The 23351-nt window shown below is 42.0% G+C and overlaps 1 protein-coding gene across 2 annotated transcripts in view; it reads right to left on the bottom strand.

Annotated features, from left to right (window-relative positions):
* AP3B1 (adaptor related protein complex 3 subunit beta 1) overlaps positions 1-23351 on the bottom strand; it is a 354978-nt gene that overhangs the window by 71648 nt on the left and 259979 nt on the right. The gene's annotated exons all lie outside the window — the stretch shown is intronic.

The raw sequence follows: 23351 nt of genomic DNA, 5'->3' as shown, positions 1-23351 counted from the left end.
AATACGGAGGTAAAATACTGACCAAATACTGAACATGTACACGTGCCCTTAGGCGGTGTGCTCACGGTGAGTTTTTGACACTATTTTTGCCTGCATCAAAAACAGTGTGTTACAGCTCCTGCAAAGTGGATGGGATTTATAGAAATCTCCTGACCAACAAGCTTTTTTACTCAGCATAAACTGATCTGAGTTGCGTGTTTTACATCTGTAACATGTAAATTTCTCTTGTGGGTTCGCTGAGTTTCATGTGCAGATTTTTCCCATAAACTTGCATCAGATGAAGAAAAACCGCAGGTAAAAATCACACATACATTTTTAGGGACAAAACACACAAGAAAATTAGGTTACTTGTGTTTTTTCATTAAGTGCAGAAAATTTACAACATCAAAAACTCACCAAAAGCTCATCGTGGGAACAAAGCCTCATTTGATGTTTGTGTTTCATGTATGATCCATGTTTTTGACTCATAGTATATAGGGCTGTTCACATATCAGTGTTTTTTTTTTTTTTTTTTTTAGAGGACAGATGTCAGCAAAAAATACACTAAGGGTATGTGTCACTTTCTCCATACTAATGGCGCTTTGGACGGAGCGAAAAACTCGCTCCGCCCAAATCGCCGCCCCCTTCTGTACGCGCGGTGATTCCGGATGTGTTCATTGCACACATCCGGAATCTCCGCACCCCATACATAGGGCCCTGTGATTTACCTTGCGACGACGGAGCATCGCAGAAGGTAAACAGACATGCTGTGTTCTAAAAAGACGCGCCGCATGTCCGTAAATGCAGGGCCGCCGGATGCGTGTTCGCACGCATAGTGGAGACGGGATTTCATAAAATCACCTCCACTATTCTGTAACATCTGGACATTGAGGGTTGAACGCTGCGATTGTACACAGCGTTCAATCCGCAGCTATTCCGGATGTAATCCGGCCCGTGGACACATACCCTAAAAGAGAACTTGTCCATTTTTTAGCTTAGCAACACATCAAACTTACTCATTCAAGTATACAGGTGCATGAAAAACTAGGACAGCAGAGGGATAGCATCCTGGTTGCAGCCTAGATTGCGGTTGATTTTTCACAGACAGATAGGATAAGCTTGAAAGAAAAAAAAATTTTTTCTGCTTACGAGAAATAAAAGATGAACCACAGATGATAAAAACTGACACACTGACAAAACACTGATGGAAATGTGATCAAAAATACTGATGGAAATGTGATAAAAAACACTGATGGAAATGTGATCAAAAATACTGGTGGAAATGTGATCAAAAACACTGATGGAAATGTGATCAAAAACACTGATGGAAATGTGATCAAAAACACTAATAGAAATGTGATCAAAAACACTGATGGAAATGTGATCAAAAACACTGATGGAAATGTGATCAAAAACACTGATGGAAATGTGATCAAAAACACTGATGGAAATGTGATCAAAAACACTGATGGAAATGTGATCAAAAACACTGATGGAAATGTGATCAAAAACCTAATGGAAATGTGATCAAAAACACTAATGGAAATGTGATCAAAAACACTGATGGAAATGTGATCAAAACCACTGATGGAAATGTGATCAAAAAAACTGATGGAAATGTGATCAAAAACACTGATGGAAATGTAATCAAATACACTGATTGGAAGCAGATAAACACTGATGGAAATCAGATAAAAAATACCGATGGAAATCAGTGTTATGCCCATAAGAAAAAGGATAAAAAAATGAAAACAAAAATAATTATCGGCAGCAATGATTAGCCGTTTGCCACCAACCTATTGCTCAGATCATAAAAAGAATAAAAAATGGGTGCACACCGGGGTAAAAGTGAAAGAGAGGCACATGGGTGCATGTACAGTAGATACTCACTTTTTACTTTCACACTTTGGAATGCTGGCTATTTTTGAGGTTTTTAGACTTTATACATTAGTTACTGCAAAGTGATTGAATTTGCACTCCTGATATTAGATGGTCTGCAGAATGCATAAAGGGCAACTCATTTTTCAAAAGGTGATGGGAATAAACTGATCCCTGTGCATCCAGGTTCTGAATCCCACAGTGATCAACCGTTAATGTCAAGGGAGACTCGGCCAGCCAGACATTTCATCACATGTATTTCAGACATGTAATGAGTGATTCATCAAAACGGTCTAAAGAAAAGCTATCCTTGTTGTCCACAGCAACCAATTACAGTTCAGCTTTCATTTTACCATAGGAGTTTAAAGGGAATCTGTCACCCCATTTTTCGCCTATGAGCTGTGGCCACCGCCATCAGGTGCTTATCTACAGCATTCTGTAATGCTGTAGATAAACCCCCGATGTAACCTGAAAGATAAGAAAAACAAGTTAGATTATACTCACCCAGGGGGCGGTCCGGGTCCGATGGGCGTCGCGGTCCTGGTCCAGCACCTCCCATCTTCATGCGATGACGTCCTCTTCTTTGCTTCCTGACGCGGCTCCGGCACAGGCGTACTGATTAGCCCTGTTGAGGGCAGCGTAAAGTAGCGCAGTGCGCAGGCGCCGGGAAAGGGCAGAGAGGCCGGCGCCTGCGCACTGCAGTACTTTACCCTCAACAGGGCAAATCAGTACGCCTGCACAGGAGCCGCGACAGAAGCAAGGAAAAGGACGTCATCGCATGAAGATGGGAGGTGCTGGACAAGGACGCCCATCGGACGACCCGAACCGGGAACGCACCTGAATGAGTATAATCTAACCTGTTTTTCTTATCTTTCAGGTTACATCAGGGGATTATCTACAGCATTACAGAATGATGTACTTAAGCCCCTGATTAGCTTATAGGCCAAAAATGGGGTGACAGATTCTCTTTAAGAACTGAAAGCTGGGCTCTGATTGGCTGCTATGACAATCTTTTCTTACAGACAGTTCTTATACTTGCGCTTCCTCCTTTTATTTGCTTTCCTGGATACATTTCACAACAGATCTGGCAGTGATGTGCTGTTCCTTTCATTACATTTATTATGTTTAAGTTTAGCTGTAAATCCATCCAAAGGAGGGTGGCACTATATTACTTTTGTAGAGGTCACCAGAAAGTCCCCTGGGAACGTATCCAACATAACAGAAGCCCCAAGAAGCCCAGTCGTTGTGCCACTGAGATCATCCTAATTAGTTTTCCCATGATCTAACTAAATGTATTTATTTTCATTCACTGGCACAAAAAGCTTCATATATTCCTTTAACCAGAGGCTTATATTATTAAGATATAAACCGACTATGAGGGCAAGCACGATATACGCTCCGCCATAATACATATACAGAAAACCAAAGAAGATGGACACTAGAGCTAGAAATATAGAAATTTATTAAAAACTAGATTGTGGCCCAATTCTAACGCATCGGGTATTCTAGAATATGCATGTCCCTGTAGTATATGGACAATGATGATTCCAGAATTCGCGGCAGACTGTGCCCGTCGCTGATTGGTTGAGGCAACCTTTATGACATTGTCGCCATGGCAACCATTATGACATCTACGTCATAGAACTTAACACAATTGATCTGTTTCATAATTTCATTCATCAAAATATATAAACCACATTACATGAACTGTAACTGTATTTAAATAAATCATCGGACAAAAGAAGGACATTGACACTATAATATATTTATTAACAATATCAAGCCAAAATATTTTTGTACACCACATTTCTTGTGAATACCTTTTGACTACCTATAAGCAACTTTCCTTGTAAAGGGGTAGGAAGAACTTGCACCTTGACGTTGGATCTCATTTTAACTCTTGAAAATGCAACGTAGAGTTGTCCATGACCAAAAACGGGCTGCGGTAGATATATGCCAACACGGTGTAAAGTTTGACCTTGTGACTTGTTTATTGTCATGGCAAAAGCTGGTTTTATTGGAAACTGTCGACGCCGAAGCCAAAATGGAAGACCCGTGTCTGAAGGACATAAATCAATGCGTGGAATGAACACTTCATCTCCTTTTGCTGATCCAGTGATCACTCTTGCTTGAATGACGTGAGAATGGAGTCCAGTAACAATAAGGCGAGTTCCATTACATAGACCATTTTTCGTATTTAGATTCCGCAGCAACATTATGATTGTTCCAACTTTCAGTTGAAGTCTGTGGAATGGCATTCCTGATGGCGTAAGACTATTTAAAAATTCAACTGGATAATGCTCTCGTTCATCTTCATTGTCTACATCCACTGAATCATCACTTTTATACAACTTATACTCACCAGGCATTCTATCCATCACACGGGAATTTAGCAGAGCCACGGCATCATTCTTGGGACAGAGAATTGCATGAGAAGAGGCCCTCTCAACACTGCTTTGGTCGTTCACATCAATTTCAATGCATTGTCCAAAAACATCAGTTACGATGCAGTCAGTGCACAACATGTCTTCTGGTATTTCAATAATATCTTCTCCAAGGTTGTATTGGTTGCTAAGTTCACCGTTGCCAAGTTTAAGAAGCCAGTTGCTATACTCTGGGTCCGAAGATCGCATATTGTTAATTAGTTGGAGTTTATTGAACGGTTTCCGAAGGTCAGCCATTTTTAAGCTGGACTCGATAACATCTGTTCTTGTTCCATTTGGTATGACTGGAAGGCATTGCCTAAAATCTCCACCAATGACAAAAACTTTACCTCCAAACGGAATTTTATTTTTTTCAGCAACATTTGAAGTCATTACTTCACGCAGAAGTCTGTCAATTAAGCTCAAAGCGTATTTGGGTGCCATGGTGGACTCGTCAAGTATGAAAACATGTGCATTTTTTAACAGTCTTCCTGCAAATGTGTCTTGTTTTATTCTGGAAATAGAGATTTCGTTGACTGGAACTGGTATCCCAAAGAGTGAATGGATAGTGCGACCTCCTCGTAAAAGGTTTGCTGCAATCCCTGTTGTAGCCGATGGCAATACGACTTTTCCCAACCCTCTAACGTGATGCATTAAAGCTTCATAGAGGTATGTTTTACCGCTCCCTCCTGGACCATCAATAAAGAAACATTTTGGCCTTGCATCTGCTTGGTTTTCTATAGCGCTCACAATAGTGTCATATGCAATCCGTTGTTGTTCATTTAAGGAGTTTGTCTTCTCTGTTGCCAGCAATAATTCATAAGCTTCGTCATACTCTGGAACTTGTGGAACTTGAATGGCAGGCTGGGGCAAATTAAAGTCTGAAAACGTTTTTCCATGTAGTAGTAAGATATTTTGGACATTTTGCATGGCATACGATTCGCAATTTTCACAACTTCCACTTCTGCTGTGAAGACGTAGGCAGTAGTCCTCGATTAGATGTTCTTTAAAATTTGTCCAAAGTTGAGCTGGATTTGTAGGCGGTCCAAATACACAGATGTAGGCAAACAATTCACGAAGTTGCTTAGGCATATGTAGAGTAACTGCGTCTTCTAAAGTAAGTTTCCACACAGTATCATCCAATAGAAGTCCTAAGGCCAAAGCTGCAGCTTTAAATGTATCGTGCAATACTCCGTTAACTGTTTTCAAATCGTCATACGTTTTAGCTCCTTTGATATGTAGTAGTAACAGCCGAAGGCAATATCTTTCTTGATCCTTGACACTAACAGTATACATGCGTCCAATTATTCTGCTAACTCCTCGTTGTCTTGGATTCCAAGTTTTATTCCAAACGTAATGCTCTGGAATCTCTCGGTACAAATACTGCCTTGCGTTTTCGTCACGTTGGTTCAGCAAAAACCATTCCATTAATGTTGATGTCGTGCTTAAAGTTTTTGAGACATCTTTGACTTCAGCATCTTTAAAGAAATAAAGCTGCTGTTGATTTGGTAAATGAATAGCTAAACGTATAATGGCATGGGACTGTGAATGCATTGGAAACGCAAATATCCTCCAAGCTGCTTCTGGAGCACTGACATATCTTGAGTCAACAAAAGTTGATGATTCATCGTGATTGACTGTTTTCTGTTGTATTTCGATGTTAGCTTTGTCATGCCCCTTGTAGATGTACTTGAAGAGATATTTTACACTTTTTATTGAAGCACAGACTTCTATGTTGATGTGACAGTTGTAGCATTTTGATAAGTACGGGTTGTATGGGACTATCCATGAGTTATTCATAATTTTATTGTTGCAAGCAATGTTATCAATGTGTTGTCGCTGGTAGGATGGGTAGCCATCCAAGTCTTTAACAGTGTGCTGTTTCAACTCCTTTGGAAACCCTTTGTACACTTTCCGTTTTCCATGCATGGACTTTTTGGATTTGCTACACCGCATGGGCCATGAACCATATGAGAGACTACAATATTATACAGTTCTGGATACTTTTCTTGGTTAGGAATTTCAGCCCACACTATATTGTCGATTTCTTCCTCCGTACGAATCTTGGAATCCGTGTCTAAGATAATTAGTATATGCGCATGTGGGAGACCTCGTTTCTGAAACTCTATGACATGTACCATTGCTACGACTGTTCCAAAAAGTCCATTTTTGATGTCTTTCAAAAGGCTGATGAGTTTCAGTCGAAATACGCGTGCGACTAAGTCCGGCCTGTGTTCAACTTTTTGCCAGGGTTCTAGATTTTCGGTAATTTCTGGCCATTTAGGATTACAGGTCATTGTCACAAAAATGTCAGGTCTTCCAAACTTTGTTAGTATTGCCATTGCATCTTGATAACGCTGTTGCATGTTGCGGGGGCTACCTTCAAACGACGACGGGAGGATTACTGTTTTTCCAATTGGAATTCCCTTTTCAATTGATTGTTTTTGCAAATGTTCTTGAAGAACGCAGTAGTCTTCAACTTTAAGTTGTTTTTGGTTCATTCTTATGAAATTTAGACGATTAGCTTCAATTTTAACATATGCGTCAACTAAGTACTGTTGTGTCAGTTTCCCACAGTTTAAAATAGGATTGAAGTAATTTCGGACAGACAGACGAAAACTGTAGTATTGCAGCTGTGTAATTCTTCTTGAAGTTCCTTGTTGGTTTAGGTTTTCATGCCACCCTTGTTCACCTCTTGGAAAGAATAGCGGATACAGAAGAGCATCAAGGTTGCTGTGCAAAATGCTAATTCGTTGTGTCTTAGGAACCAAAGGGTTGTTTTGGTCTGGCTTAAGATGGACTAATATATCCCTTTGAAAAGGAGGTTCTCCATCATCGTTTTGAAAAACAACTGCGACCTCACTTACACGTGGTTTGTTGTAAAGTCGGGGATCCTATTTACGTTCTTGTTTAATGGCCATGACAATAGAAGGCATTTCAGTACCATTTTGTATAGCCCTCTGTTCCTCCTCAGCTTGAACGTCTTTTAGCATGCGATATGCGGCAGCAAATGGGCTTATTTTTTGTAAATGTACAGCAATTTGGTTCATCAGTTCAGCATCACACTTTTCGTTTTCTTTTAGGTTCATCCTTTGTTCTGTAGCCTCATTTGTATCAATGATGTATAATTGTGCAAATTTTGGTGGTTGTCCTATTTCTGGGTGAAGTGTTCCAGTGCGATGGTAGATCTGGCCGTGAATTTTAAAACAATAAGGTCCGAATCCAGGGGGCGGTGCAATGTTGGTACCGAATGAAGCAAACGCACGAGAACTGTTGATGCTTCTGATATTTTCCATAAAATTTCTACTATGTTGATGCATTCCTTTCATTAACTGCTCAAACAGATCTGAGTAGTGAGGTCTCGGTAGCATAACTTTTCCTTTTTGGCAGCATTGAGTAAACGGATTGTCAGATGGTTTTTCATCAATGAAATTCAGAGAGTCGCATTTAGAGCAAACTGCATTCATATTCCCACAGTAGTGTTCATGAATTGTACTTTTATTGTCTGTTACATAATGTGCAAGTTGTTGAATATTGTCCTGGTCGTGCCTTAGTTGGTAGAGCATTCGTTTTTTATGAATTTGGCGATCATGTTGTTCCTGTTGCACAACAGTTTGTTGTGGTGTCTCCGGTTGACGACGGTGTCTGTGAGATTTCGTATCCTGGGCTTGTCTGGCGGCAGTTTCTTGTGGTGTCTCCTGTTGGCGACGTGGTCTGAGAGATTCCACATCCTGGGCTTGTCTGGCGTCAGTTTCTTGTGGTGTCTCCTGTTGGCGACGTTGTCTGTGAGATTCCACATCCTGGGCTTGTCTGGCGTCAGTTTCTTGTGGTGTCTCCTGTTGGCGACGCTGTCTGTGAGATTCCACATCCTGGGCTTGTCTGGCGTCAGTTTGTTGTGATGTCTCCTGTTCCCGATGTTGTCGTTTTCTTGCTGCTGCTGCTGCTTTTCTGTCATCCTCATTGTCGTATTTTCGTTTACGACCCATTTTACATACAGGGAGACGCAGGCACGCACCCTACACAATGGCGGCACTTGACAGCACTGGAGGACAATGATGATTCCAGAATTCGCAGCAGACTGTGCCCGTCACTGAATCAGAAACGTGGGATTTCTACGTCCTTTATGACATCATCGTCACTGTGCCCGTTGCTAATTGGTCGAGGCCAATCCTGGCCTCGACCAATCAGAGACGCGGGATATCTACGTCCTTTATGACATCATCGTCGCTGTGCTCGTCGCTGATTGGTCGCTGATTGGGTATTCTAGAATATGCATGTCCCCGTAGTATATGGACAATGATGATTCCAGAATTCGCGGCAGACTGTGCCCGTCGCTGATTGGTCGAGGCAACCTTTATGACATCATTGTCGATACTGTGCCCGTCGCTGAATCAGAAACGTGGGATTTCTACGTCCTTTATGCCATCATCGTCGCTGTGCCCGTTGCTGATTGGTCGAGGCCTGGCGGCTTCGACCAATCAGAGACGCGGGATGTCTACGTCCTTTATGACATCATCGTCGCTGTGCCCGTCGCTGATTGGTCGAGGCCTGGCTGCCTCGACCAATCAGAGACGCGGGATTTCTACGTCGATACTGTGCCCGTCTCTGATTGCTCGAGGCCTGGCGGCCTCGACCAATCAGAGACGCGGGATTTCCTGGACAGACAGAAAGACAGACGGAAAAACCCTTAGACAATTATATATATAGATATTCTAAAAGATTCCAAACTACAATAATAAATAAGCAATAATACAAGACACAATAATACGTGAAAAGGCAACACACTAGTGCCACGTACAGGAGAGAGATCAATGGTAAGATGTTACAATATAGCCAAAAGAAGTGTGCAGAATAAATTACTCTGAAAAATGATAGTAAAAGTTAGTTACTGTTATCACATAAGATCTATGGAGCCAGTAAATAGACAGCTGAGTATATAACATCCATGGAGCTTGTAAGGTAACTAATAGAAATATATAAAATACCTGATTATTATATTATATATAGAGTGTGCAATCCAGGTAATAAATACAAAAATACAAAGTAAGCAAATTACCCTTACAAAATATCAATCTCTCATGGAATAAATACAAAGATAAAGAGGGCTCATAAGGCTAGACTGGATCAAAAGGAGGTTCATATGCATAATGAAGTTATAATAAAGTGCAAAGTGCAAATTCTAAGTAGATATAAAAGGGGAAATCCCATATGGTGTAGACGCTGCACATATAATAACCAGAATCAAAGAACCAAACTGCTACTGTACGTGGGAGAAGCCCCGACGCGCGTTTCGCATCAATTGCTTTCTCGGGCGGCGTTAGTGTAAGGGTCCAACATACCTGCTTTTATACCAGATGTACTAATAAAGCACAGCGGCTGTAATGGCGCTTCCCCTGGCATCGCAGTGACTGGAAGCCGTGGGGTCGGCGTCCCACGTCACAGATTCACGCCCCTTATATTATTAAGATGTACTTCTATATTTTGGAGGCAAAAATAACTACAATTTAGCTTTTGTACACCTTGTTCCTAAGGAACTGTTCACACAGCGCTTCTAAAAGTCAATGACACAAACGAAGGTCAGACAAGAATATAGCCCACTATATTATTTTGTCAATGAAAAAAAAAAAGAAACAAAAAGCAAACCAATAACGATAGTGGGTGATGGTGACAGCCTCTCTTGTGATGGGTGTGGGGGGGTCCACTGATCAGACACTTAATGTACAGTATACCCAGAAAGTTGCCAATTAGTGGTGTGGGCCGGGTTATACAGAGCCCCCGATTTTTACAACTGCTGTTACATTATTTCTGTGGATTACTAGTCATCTCTTCCTTAAATTACCTTGTACCATCATATGGCTTCTTTATATTTTTATTATTGTTCAATAAAATTACCTTTTACTTACATGGGGATAATTTTTCACTCTTTATAGCAAGAGATGGCAGTCAGAATTCTGGATCGCCATAGAGAGATCCCCATAGATAGATCCCCAATGACTTCTATTGGGTTTGAGTTCCAGTACCTGAACCAACTCTGGGCTAAAGTTCGGTCGAACCCGACCTTCCACGAATAGGCTCATCCCTATTCATGAGGTATCAGCCCATTTTATCTTTCATCCTCCTCTTTTCTGTAATTTACCCTAGAAATAAGTTACAGTCCTCACAACAGCCTGTACATTATGTGGTTCCTCTGTTATCATTGAAGTACTGTATCTATATCGTCTAAGGGGTACTTCCATCTGTTTGTCTGTCTGTCACTGAAATCCCGCATCGCTAAATGGTCACGGCCGGCAGGCCACGACCAATCAGCGACGGGCACAGTCCGGCTGCGAATTCGCCCCTTCCTACTCTCTGTCAGTGCCCCCTCCGTACTCCTCTCCAGTCAGTGCTCACACAGGGTTAATGGCTGCGTTACACCACGTTATGCCGCAGTGTAACGCAGTCCGTTAACGCTGCTATTAACCCTGCGTGACCAACTTTTACTATTGATGCTGCCTATGCAGTATCAAAAGTAAAAAGATCTAATGTTAAAAATAATTTAAAAAAAATAAAAAATCATTATATACTCACCTTCCGGCGCCTTTTCCGCTCCTCGCGACGCTCCGGGCCATGCATTGCGGTCTCGCGAGATGATGATCTGGGGGCCGGATCTGGGGCCGCTGGAAGGTGAGTATATAACTATTCTTTATTTTAATTCTTTTTAACAGGGATATGGTGCCCACATTGCTATATACTACGTGGGCTGTGTTATATACTACGTCTCTGTGCTATATACTACATCTCTGTGCTATATACTATGTGGGCTGTTCAAATATATTACGTGGCTGGGCAATGTACTACGTGGCTGTGTTATATACTGCGTGAGCTGTGCTATATACTACATAGGGGTGCAATATACATGGCTGGGCAATATACTACGTGGGCTGTGTTATATACTACGTGGGCTATGCTATATACTGCATAGGCTGTGCTATATACTACGTGGGCTGTGCTATACACTACGTGGGCTGTGCTATACACTACGTGGGCTGTGCTATATGCTACATGGGCTGTGTTATATGCTACGTGGGCTGTGTTATATGCTACGTGGGCTGTGGTATATTTCTCTGCTGTATCTGTGCATCATGAATCGTGGTATGTGTTAAAAAGGTGAGCCCACTGAGAATCTTTCGCCAGGAGCCCTCAAAAACCTGGAGCCGGCCCTGGCTTCACGGATTGCCCGCGGAAGGCCGGGTGTGACCAATCAGCGACAGGCGCCGTCCCACCGCAAATTGGCACGGAATTTGAACCAAGCTTCGCTAATTGGTCGCGCACGGCCGGCAAAATCCTGTGTATAAATTGCATTATTCTGAAAACTTCATAAATAAACTACATACATATTGTAGAATACCCGATGTGTTAGAATCGGGCCACCATCTAGTATGAATAATAAGACAACTATGTATAACCACTTACTTTATTAATGGGGCAGGTCCCTATAAACTCAAATATTGTCTAAAGCAGCCAAACTACGTAATAACATTTAGGGACTTAAAGTATTGGCTAAGAAAATGGTAGTGTCCAGTTCTCAATTTATTCATAGAAATGCAAGATATATAACTGAGGAATAATGCAAATGCTCCTAAATTGGTATTCGGGAATAAAGGTATTGACTTAAACTCAGGTCAAAAGAGCTGATGGCTCTTCATTAACCCATTAATGTAAAGAGAAATTTCCGTTTTTGCGCACTCATTTTTTCCATGGCTTCTTTTAAGAGTCATATCTTTTTTTTCTCCATCAATAGATAGAGGGCTTGCTTTTGAGGGACAAACTATAGCTTTGTAGGACACGATTCACTTTGCCATACAATGCACTGAATAATGTGAAAATTTTTTTAAGTGGGATAAAATTGTAAAGAAATGCAATTGCACATATGTTTTGGAGGTTTTGTTTGTATGGCGTATATTGCGCAGTTAACACTAGGGATGAGCGAATATTTCAATATTCAGTTCATAATACAATCTCCGTATTTGCAATATTTGCTGAACACCATTCTAGTGAATGGCACTACAGATGAGCTAATATGTTCGGAAACGATCATCAAACACAAAATTGGCACAAATATGGTACGTACAGTACAGACCAAAAGTTTGGACACACCTTCTCATTTAAAGATTTTTCTGTATTTTCATGACTATGAAAATTGTACATTCACACTGAAGGCATCAAAACTATGAATTAACACATGTGGAATTATATACTAAACAAAAAAGTGTGATGTCTTATATTCTAGGTTCTTCAAAGTAGCCACCTTTTGCTTTATGACGGCTTTGCACACTCTTGGCATTTTCTTGATGAGCTTTAAGAGGTAGTCACCGGGAATGGTCTTCCAACAATCGAAGGAGTTCCCAGAGATGCTTAGCACTTGTTGGCCCTTTTGCCTTCACTCTGTGGTCCAGCTCACCCCAAACCATCTCGATTGGGTTCAGATCTGGTGACTGGAGGCCAGGTCATCTGGCGTAGCACCCCATCACTCTCCTTCTTGGTCAAATAGCCCTTACACAGCCTGGAGGTGTGTTTGGGGTCATTGTCCTGCTGAAAAAAAAAATTATGGTCCAACTAAAGGTACCTTCACACATAACTATTTCGTTAACGATATCGTTGCTTTTTGTGACGTAGCAACGATATCGTTAACGATCTCGTTATGCGTGAGAGCGACCAACGATCAGGCCCCTGCTGGGAGATCGTTGGTCGCTGGGAATGATAAGGACCTTTTTTTGGTCGCTGATCACCCGCTGTCATCGCTGAATCGGCGTGTGTGATGCCGATCCAGCGATGTGTTCACTGGTAACCAGGGTAAACGTCGGGTTACTAAGCACAGGGCCGCGCTTAGTAACACGATATTTACCCTGGTTACCATTGTAAACGTAAAAAAAAAAAAAACAGTACATACTTACATTACGATGTCTGTCACGTCCCCCGGCGTCAGCTTCCCTGCACTGTGTCAGCGCCGGCTGGCCGTAAAGCAGAGCACAGCACTTACACAGCGCAGGGAAGCTGACGCCGGGGGACGTGACCGACATCGGAATGTAAGTATGTAGTGTTTTTGTTTTTTTTTTACTTTTACAATTATAACCAGGGTAAATATCGGGTTACTAAGCGCGGCCCTGCACTTAGTAACCCGATGTTTACCCTGGTTACCCGGGGACTTTGGCATCGTTGAAGACCGTTTCAACGATGCCGAAGTTGTTCCCTGGATTGTTGGTCGCTGGAGAGAGCTGTCTGTGTGACAGTTCACCAGCGATCACACAACGATTTACCAACGATCATGGCCAGGTCGTATCGCTGGTCGTGATCGTTGGTAAATCGCTTAGTGTAACGGTACCTTAAACACAAACCGGATGGAATAGCATGCCGCTGCAAGATGCTGTGGCAGCCATGCTGGTTCAGTATGCCTTCAATTTTGAATAAATCCCCAACAGTGTCACCAACAAAGCACCCCCACACCATTATACCTCCTCCTCCTTGCTTCACAGTGGGAACCAGGCTGTAGAGTCCATCCATTCACCTTTTCTGCGTCGCACAAAGACACGGTGGTTGGAACCAAAGATCTCAAATTTGGACTCAGCAGACCAAAGCACAGATTTCCACTGGTCTAATGTCCATTCCTTGTGTTCTTTAGCCCAAACAAGTCTCTTCTGCTTGTTGCCTGTCCTTAGCAGTGGTTTCCTAGCAGCTATTTTACCATGAAGGCCTGCTGCACAAAGTCTCCTCTTAACAGTTGTACAGATGTGTCTGTTGCTAGAACTCAGTGTGGCATTGATCTGGTCTCTAATCTGAGCTGCTTTTAACCTGCGATTTCTGAGGCTGGTGACTCGGATAAACTTATCCTCAGAAGCAGAGGTGACTCTTGGTCTTCCTTTCCTGGGGCGGTCCTCATGTGAGCCAGTTTCTTTGTAGCGCTTGATGGTTTTTGCCACTGCACATGGGGACACTTTCAAAGTTTGCCCAATTTTTCGGACTGACTGACCCTCATTTCTTAAAGTAATGATGGCTACTCGTTTTTCTTTACTTAGCTGCTTTTTTCTTGCCATAATACAAATTCTAACAGTCTATTCAGTAGGACTATCAGCTGTGTATCCACCAGACTTCTGCACAACACAATTGATGGTCCCAACCCCATTTATAAGGCAAGAAATCCCATTTATTAAACCTGACAGGGCACACCTGTGAAGTGAAAACCATTTCCGGTGACTACCTCTTGAAGCTCATCAAGAGAATGCCAAGAGTGTGCAAAGCAGTCATCAAAGCAAAAGGTGGCTACTTTGAAGAACCTAGAATATAAGACATAATTTCAGTTGTTTCACACTTTCTTGTTAAGTATATAATTCCACATGTGTTAATTCATAGTTTTGATGCCTTCAGTGTGAATGTACAATTTTCATAGTCATGAAAATACAGAAAAATCTTTAAATGAGACGGTGTGTTCAAACTTTTGGTCTGTACTGTATACGTCAAATTCGGATTCGGCAATAGTTATCCGAACATATTCGGTCATCTCAAGTGAGCACAACCTGGAAATATGATCGTCCTGGTCAGTGCAATTACACCATCATCAAACTGACATTGATGGGGCTGTGTCAATGCTTGTTTTTTTATGTGATGAGAAGTTTTAAAAAATAATAATGTAATTCTAGCATTTCGATTTTTTTTCCTCTTTACGATTTTACTATATGGGTTAATGAATGTTAATGTTTGAATAAATCTGAATTTTACTGATGTGGAGATGAAAAATATAAAAATAAATTTGGTCTTTCATTATTTTTATCGGGGTAGAGAGGTATGGCTTCAATTTTAACATTTGTTTTTAATTAAAAAAATAATAACGAAACAACATTTTAGTTTTTTTTTTAATAGATTGTTTGATCATTTGTACCATATACTGAAGTACAACATTATTACAATACAGAGTAAAAATGATGGTCCAGCTGCCTAGGTACCCAAATTGATATTCCATGATCATGTCACGACAAGCCGGAGTGCGTATGCACCAGCAATTGCTCCATTTAAATACCGCTGTCAGAGATTGACAACGACATCTGAATGGCCAACAACCAGGCATGGGCCTAAGCCGCCGCTGTTATACACACATGTAATATAGCCAGCATCCAGGGCTTGTGGAGGAAACTCCACTCCTTAGCCCCCTCCACACTTTCTGACCGCCGGCTAGGACATACAAGTGCTTTTCACTAAATTAAAATATCATCAAAAAGTTAATTTCAGTTCTTCAATACAAAAAGTGAAACTTGTATATTATAGAGTCATTACAAACAGAGTTATCTATTTCAAGTGTTTATTTCTGTTAATGTTGATGATTATGGCATACAGTCAATGAAAACCCAAAAGTCATTATCTCAGTAAATTAGAAGAACAAAAAACACCTGAAAAGGCTTCCTAAGCGTTTAAAAAGGTCCCTTAGTCTGTTTCAGTAGACTCCACAGTCATTGACACACTCCACAAGGAGGGTAAGCCACAAAAGGTCATTGCCAAAGAAGCTGGCTGTTTACAGAGTGCTGTATCCAACCATATTAATGGAAAGTTGAGTGGAAGGAAAGTGTGGTAGAAAAATGTGCAGAAACAACCGGAATAACCGCAGCCTTGAAAGGATAGTTAAGAAAAGGCCATTCAAAAATTTGGGCGGGGGGAGAGATTCACAAGAAGTGGACTGCTGCTGGAGTCATTGCTTCAAGAGCCACCACACACAGACGTATCCAGGACATGGGCTACAAGTGTCACATTCCTTGTGTCAAGCCACTAATGACCAATTGAGAAGGTCAGAAGCGTCTTCCCTGGGCCAAGGAGAAAAAGAACTGGACTGTGGCTCAGTGGTCCAAGGTGTTCTTTTCAGATGAAAGTAAATTTTGCATTTCATTTGGAAATCAAGGTCCCAGAGTCTGGAGGAAGAGTGGAGAGGAACATAATTCCAGCTTCTTGAGGTCTAGTGTTAAGTTTTCACAATCAGTGATGATTTGGGGAGCCATGTCATCTGCTGGTGTAGGTCCACTGTTTTATCATGACCAAAGTCAGCGCAGCCGTCTACCAGGAAATTTTAGAGCACTTCATGGTTCCCTCAGCCGACGAGCTTTTTGGAGATGGAAATTTCATTCTCCTGCAGGACTTGGCACCTGTCCACACTGCCAAAAGTGCCAATACCTGGTTTAAAAACAACAGTATCACTGTGCTTGATTGGCCAGCAAACTCGCCTGACCTTAACCCCATAGAGAATCTATGTGATATTGTCAAGAAGAAGATAAGAGACACCAGACCCAACAATGCAGATGGGCTGAAGGCTGCTATCAAAGCAACCTGGGCTTCCATAACACCTCAGCATTGCCTGATCGTCTCCATGACACATCACATTGATGCAGTAATTGATGGAAAAGGAGCCCCGGCCAAGTATTGAGTGCATTTACTGAACATACATTTCAGTAGGCCAACATTTCGGATTTTAAAATAAATTTTTAAGCTGTGTTATAAAGTATTCTAATTTACTGAGATAATGACTTTTGGGTTTTCATTGACTATAAGCCATAATCATCAACATTAACAGAAATAAACACTTGAAATAGAGCACTCTGTAATAACTCTATATAGGAGTTTCACTTTTTGTATAGAAGAACTGAAATAAATTAACTTTTTTATTGATGTTCTAATTTTGCGAAAAGCACCTGAATATTCATGTCCTCATGCAGGATGGGGTTTCGAGAGATCCCCAGATAGTTATCCCATACACAATTGAATAGCGGTTATTCCCATAAGTAATTGGATAGCAGCTATCTTACTGATCGCAGTGTGTTCAACCGCTAGGACCCCACAATGGTCCTAAGAATGAACCACTAGATGTAGAGAACGAGGCTCTCGAGTCCCCATCTTGAAGAGTTATTGACTATTGAAAAAATTAATTGTCTAAAGAACTGATAGCATCAGCAGAGCACTCAAGACCCAAAACATGTTTTGATGGGGGATAACTTTCAATTCTGGGAAAAACTCGTTAATGAATGAGTATGAAGGCTCATGCACACGACTATATAAATCGGACGAGTGCCATCTGTGGTTTTGACAGATAGCACTTGTACCCAGGGCTGCCACTAGGAATTTTGGGCCCCATTCTGGCAAAATTTTCAGGGCCCCTTTGAAACTTCTTGGAAAAACTCCACTTCTGCACAAATCGCACATTAACAGTTCCCATCACCAGATCACATACATAGCCAAGCAGCTTTTGCTTTAGCCAAAAGATGTTTTTTTAATCCGCCCCAACAAGGTAGACTCCTCTGGCCAGGCTCTGCTCTACTGTAACTTATTGAACATTTGTTAAAATATACAATACAATTTTAGGTATATATTTTTTTCATTTTTCAATTTTTAAAATCACATACAAGGGTCAAATACCACAGCACCATGACCGAGTCACATATCACCACATGGTGACCAATAATACCACATACAAGGAACAAATACCACCACGCCATGACCAGACTACATATTACCACCACAGTGGCCGAATACTACAATACTGATCATTAATAAAAAACAAACAAACAAAAAACAAAATACTAATGCCATTATACACAGGAGATCTGTACTTGGTATACAGTGATCACCGGTGACATTATACACAGGAGCTCTGTATATAGTGTATAGTGTTCAGGTAATACTGTAATCACAGCCCTTCATTTTCGCTTTTTATTTTTCATCCAGTTAAGACCGCCATCACTTCTTCCAGCCAGGACACATCTCTGCTGAAAATAACACAGTTATCTAGAGCACATTCCCCAACCTCTATACTATGCCAGATGAAGAAAAAAGCAACAGTGTCCTGTACAGTAATAGCGGTGTAATGCAACCCCATGGCGGTATAATGCAACTCCATAGCGGTATAATGCAACCCCATAGCAGTATAATGCACCCCATAGCAGTATAATGCACCCATAGTACTATAATGCATCCCATAGTATAATGCATCCCCATAGCAGTATAATGCAGCCCCCATAGCTGTATAATGCAGCCCTATAGTACAATGCACCCCCATAGTAGTATAATGCACCCCCATAGCAGTATAATGCACCCTATAGTAGTATAATGAACCCCATAGTAGCATAATGCACCCCCATAGCAGTATAATGCACCCCATAGTATATTGCAGCCCCATAGCCGTATAATGCACCCCACAGTACAATGCAGCCCCATAGTAGTATAATATACACCCATAGCAGTATAATGCACCCCCATAGCAGTATAATGCAGCCCCATAGTAGTATAAAGCACCCTCATAGGGTATGATGCAGCCCCATAGCAGTATAATGCACCCCCATAGCAGTATAATGCAGCCCCATAGTAGTATAATACACCCCCAGAGGGTATGATGCAGCCCCATAGTAGTATAATACGCCCCCATAGCAGTATAATGAACCTCCATAGTCAGTATAATGCACCCCCCCCCCCATAGCATAATGCACCCCATACTGTGGCTTTACAAAAAAAAATAAAAAAAAATTTTTCCTTACCTGGCCGAGGTCCAGCGGTGTCGTCTGCTCAATACATCTAAGGTGCAGACCTTTGTTCCATCGTATGACAATGAACTCATATGCCAGCGACGTCAGTTGCCAGCCTGTGATTGAAAGTAGCTGTTAAATGTTGCTGTGCAAAGAATCTCCTGCATGGCAGCAAATTTTAACTGTTCGTGCATCTGAGCACGCACGATCAGTTGCTGAGCTGGCAGAATCCTGCCGATGGGGCCACTGAGGGCCCCCTGTGCTCATCGGGCCCCATATGCCAGTAAGGGCAGTAATGCCCTGATGGCAGCCCTGCTTGTACCCATGTTCTTCTATGGGGCGTTGCACATTTCCTCTTTTTCCATTGAACCGAGTTGTCCGAGGATAAAAAAGAAAAAATTGTTGCATGCGTGATTTGCCTCCAACAATCAAATGGCAGTTTCCCATACATGCCTATGGGTCAGTGAAAAATATCAGACAGCACTTAGATGACATCCGAGTGCCGTCTGATTTTCACAGATTGACAGAAGTGATAAATTGGAGAAATTTTTTTTCTTCTCTCTGCCTTCAAGAAAGTTGAATCCCACGCTGATCGGAGTGTGATTAGCATAATCAGACTTATTTTCTCAGATGTAGAGAAACTGGTCATGTGACCCTACCCCGAGGATTAGTTATCAATTGACTAGTAACATTTTCAGAACCTCTAGGGCTTGTAGTTTGGATGATAAAAGAATTAGAATTGTACAGAAGATCAAACTTGGCCACAACTTTCTAAAAATGTACGGCATAAATATAACCGATAAAACATCATGCATTTGATTTAGGAGAGCTCATTTCTAGCTTTGTCATTGGAATAACATTGCTGGAGCTCAGGCGGTGTAAAGGAAATCTATTTATACTGTTGTTGGTCATCGCTAGCTGTTCAGTAATATTGATCAGCCTTGTTTGTCTAATAGGAAAATAATAAACAATTACTTTACAATGCCAGAATAAGTAATCAGTTTCTATATATCTGATATAACAAACCTCCCTAAACATAAAGGTGATGATCTGCATAAATCAATGAGCTATAGTCCTGTGCTCGTATTTATCATCGCAAGTGTCCTTTATTCAACACAGGAAAAGCCAAATCGTCCCATCAATAATCTACCTGTTTAACACTCCCGCTAATTCCTGAATGATATTTACAATGACTCATAGTTGTGCACCTTATTAATGGCCTTCTCTTTATCATACACTGATATTAAATACATATTTAGGGTATGTTCACACGTTCCTGATTTCCATCCTTTTTTTTTCAGGACTGTTTTTTAAAAAACTGCAGCTCTTGGCAGAAAACGCAGGTCCTTTTTTTGGTCCTTTTTTTGTCCTTTTTTGATCCTTTTTTTTATGCAGTTAAAATGGCTGAAAATACCCTAACCCTACCCCTAACCGTACCCCTACCCCTACCCCTAACCCTACCCCTATTCTAACCTTAGTGGAAAAAAAAAAAATTCTTAATTTTTTTTTATTGTCCCTACCTATGGGGGTGACAAAGGGGGGGGGGGGGGGGTCATTTACTATTTTTTTTTATTTTGATCACTGAGATAGGTTATATCTCAGTGATCAAAATGCACTTTGGAACGAATCTGCCGACCGGCAGATTCGGCGGGCGCACTGCGCATGCGCCCGCCATTTTGCAAGATGGCGGCGCCCAGGGAGAAGACGGCCGGACGGACACCGGGTAAGTATAAGGGGGGGAGATTAGGGCACGGGGGGGGGGGGGGCATCGGAGCATTGGGGGGGGGCATCGGAGCACGGGGCGGTGGGATTGAAGCACGGGGGGGGCGGGATCGGAGCACGGGGGGGCAGCCACACTCCGCCCACGCACTTCCGCCCACTTCCCCGCACTTCCTGCTGCAGCGGTTCGGCACCACAAACCGCAGTAAAACCCGCAGATATTTTTTTCATCTGCGGGTTTTACTGCGGGTTTGACCTCACAATGGAGGTCAATGGGTGCAGAACCGCTGCGGCTCCGAAAAAAGAAGTGACATGGTACTTCTTTTTTACCGCGGCTATTCAGCGCGGCTTTTTTTCCCGATTCCCGCATCATGTGCACAGTGGTTCCTGTTTTCCATAGGGTACAGTACACTGTACCCTGCATGGAAAACAGCTGCGGAACCGCAGCGGCAAAAACGCTGCGGTTCCGCAGAAAAAAACGCACTGTGTGAACATGGCCTTATACAGATAGAGTCACTTTCATGGCAGAGATCTTCCTCCTTTCTTAACTCCTTTCCAGACGCTCACACTATGTCCAGAGACCCAAGTTCTGTCCATGACATGGTAATCGAAAAGAAAGGCAAAGGATCCAGCACAATGGGGAAAAAAACATCTACAGAGATACTGGCATTGCGCCTGGTTCCCAACTTGCAAACCATTACTCACACGGACTAGACAAGGTTAATTCCCCCCACGGGAGGCAAGGGGCGATCATGAGTGCACTGAACACCGTACATGTAGCCAACTCCCACACTCCTCTTCTCTACCAATGACAAATAGGTTTTTCATCGCGTGATTATGAATTTCTGGCTAATTCCATAAAAATATTGGGCTGTAACATACTCTACTGTGTGGATTATGACACTCTACCCCCATCCTACCACCTTAGATAAAAGGGTATTCCATCATCCGGAGGGGACCACGTCTATGCACCTGCCGAAACGTCTGCCCTCAGTCCCATATAGTAGAATATGGACAGCCCCTAATTCGATAGGAGGAGGTTTCACTCCACCTTTTTACTATGTACTCCTTTACATTGGTTTGCACTTGTTTTGCTCGCTTTGTTGTACTTGCTTGCAGCGCAATATTACAACGTTGTTTCATTCAATAAAAAAGAAATAGACATTCAGATTCGTAGCAATCTGTGGATGACATAGGACAAGTCATCCACATCATATACAGTGGGGCAAAAAAGTATTTAGTCAGTCAGCAATAGTGCAAGTTCCACCACTTAAAAAGATGAGAGGCGTCTGTAATTTACATCATAGGTAGACCTCAACTATGGGAGACAAACTGAGAAAAAAAAATCCAGAAAATCACATTGTCTGTTTTTTAACATTTTATTTGCATATTATGGTGGAAAATAAGTATTTGGTCAGAAACAAACAATCAAGATTTCTGGCTCTCACAGACCTGTAACTTCTTCTTTAAGAGTCTCCTCTTTCCTCCACTCATTACCTGTAGTAATGGCACCTGTTTAAACTTGTTATCAGTATAAAAAGACACCTGTGCACACCCTCAAACAGTCTGACTCCAAACTCCACTATGGTGAAGACCAAAGAGCTGTCAAAGGACACCAGAAACAAAATTGTAGCCCTGCACCAGGCTGGGAAGACTGAATCTGCAATAGCCAACCAGCTTGGAGTGAAGAAATCAACAGTGGGAGCAATAATTAGAAAATGGAAGACATACAAGACCACTGATAATCTCCCTCGATCTGGGGCTCCACGCAAAATCCCACCCCGTGGGGTCAGAATGATCACAAGAACGGTGAGCAAAAATCCCAGAACCACGCGGGGGGACCTAGTGAATGAACTGCAGAGAGCTGGGACCAATGTAACAAGGCCTACCATAAGTAACATACTACGCCACCATGGACTCAGATCCTGCAGTGCCAGACGTGTCCCACTGCTTAAGCCAGTACATGTCCGGGCCCGTCTGAAGTTTGCTAGAGAGCATTTGGATGATCCAGAGGAGTTTTGGGAGAATGTCCTATGGTCTGATGAAACCAAACTGGAACTGTTTGGTAGAAACACAACTTGTTGTGTTTGGAGGAAAAAGAATACTGAGTTGCATCCATCAAACACCATACCTACTGTAAAGCATGGTGGTGGAAACATCATGCTTTGGGGCTGTTTCTCTGCAAAGGGGCCAGGACGACTGATCCTGGTACATGAAAGAATGAATGGGGCCATGTATCGTGAGATTTTGAGTGCAAACCTCCTTCCATCAGCAAGGGCATTGAAGATGAAACGTGGCTGGGTCTTTCAACATGACAATGATCCAAAGCACACCGCCAGGGCAACGAAGGAGTGGCTTCGTAAGAAGCATTTCAAGGTCCTGGAGTGGCCTAGCCAGTCTCCAGATCTCAACCCTATAGAAAACCTTTGGAGGGAGTTGAAAGTCCGTGTTGCCAAGCGAAAAGCCAAAAACATCACTGCTCTAGAGGAGATCGCCTTGGAGGAATGGGCCAACATACCAACAACAGTGTGTGGCAACCTTGTGAAGACTTACAGAAAACGTTTGACCTCTGTCATTGCCAACAAAGGATATATTACAAAGTATTGAGATGAAATTTTGTTTCTGACCAAATACTTATTTTCCTCCATAATATGCAAATAAATTGTTAAAAAAAAAACAGACAATGTGATTTTCTGGATTTTTTTTCTCAGTTTGTCTCCCATAGTTGAGGTCTACCTATGATGTAAATTACAGACGCCTCATCTTTTTAAGTGGTGGAACTTGCACTATTGCTGACTGACTAAATACTTTTTTGCCCCACTGT

Source organism: Ranitomeya imitator, chromosome 1, assembly GCF_032444005.1.
Source record: "Ranitomeya imitator isolate aRanImi1 chromosome 1, aRanImi1.pri, whole genome shotgun sequence".
Classification (NCBI taxonomy): domain Eukaryota; kingdom Metazoa; phylum Chordata; class Amphibia; order Anura; family Dendrobatidae; genus Ranitomeya; species Ranitomeya imitator.
This window is presented reverse-complemented; position numbering and strand designations above follow the sequence as displayed.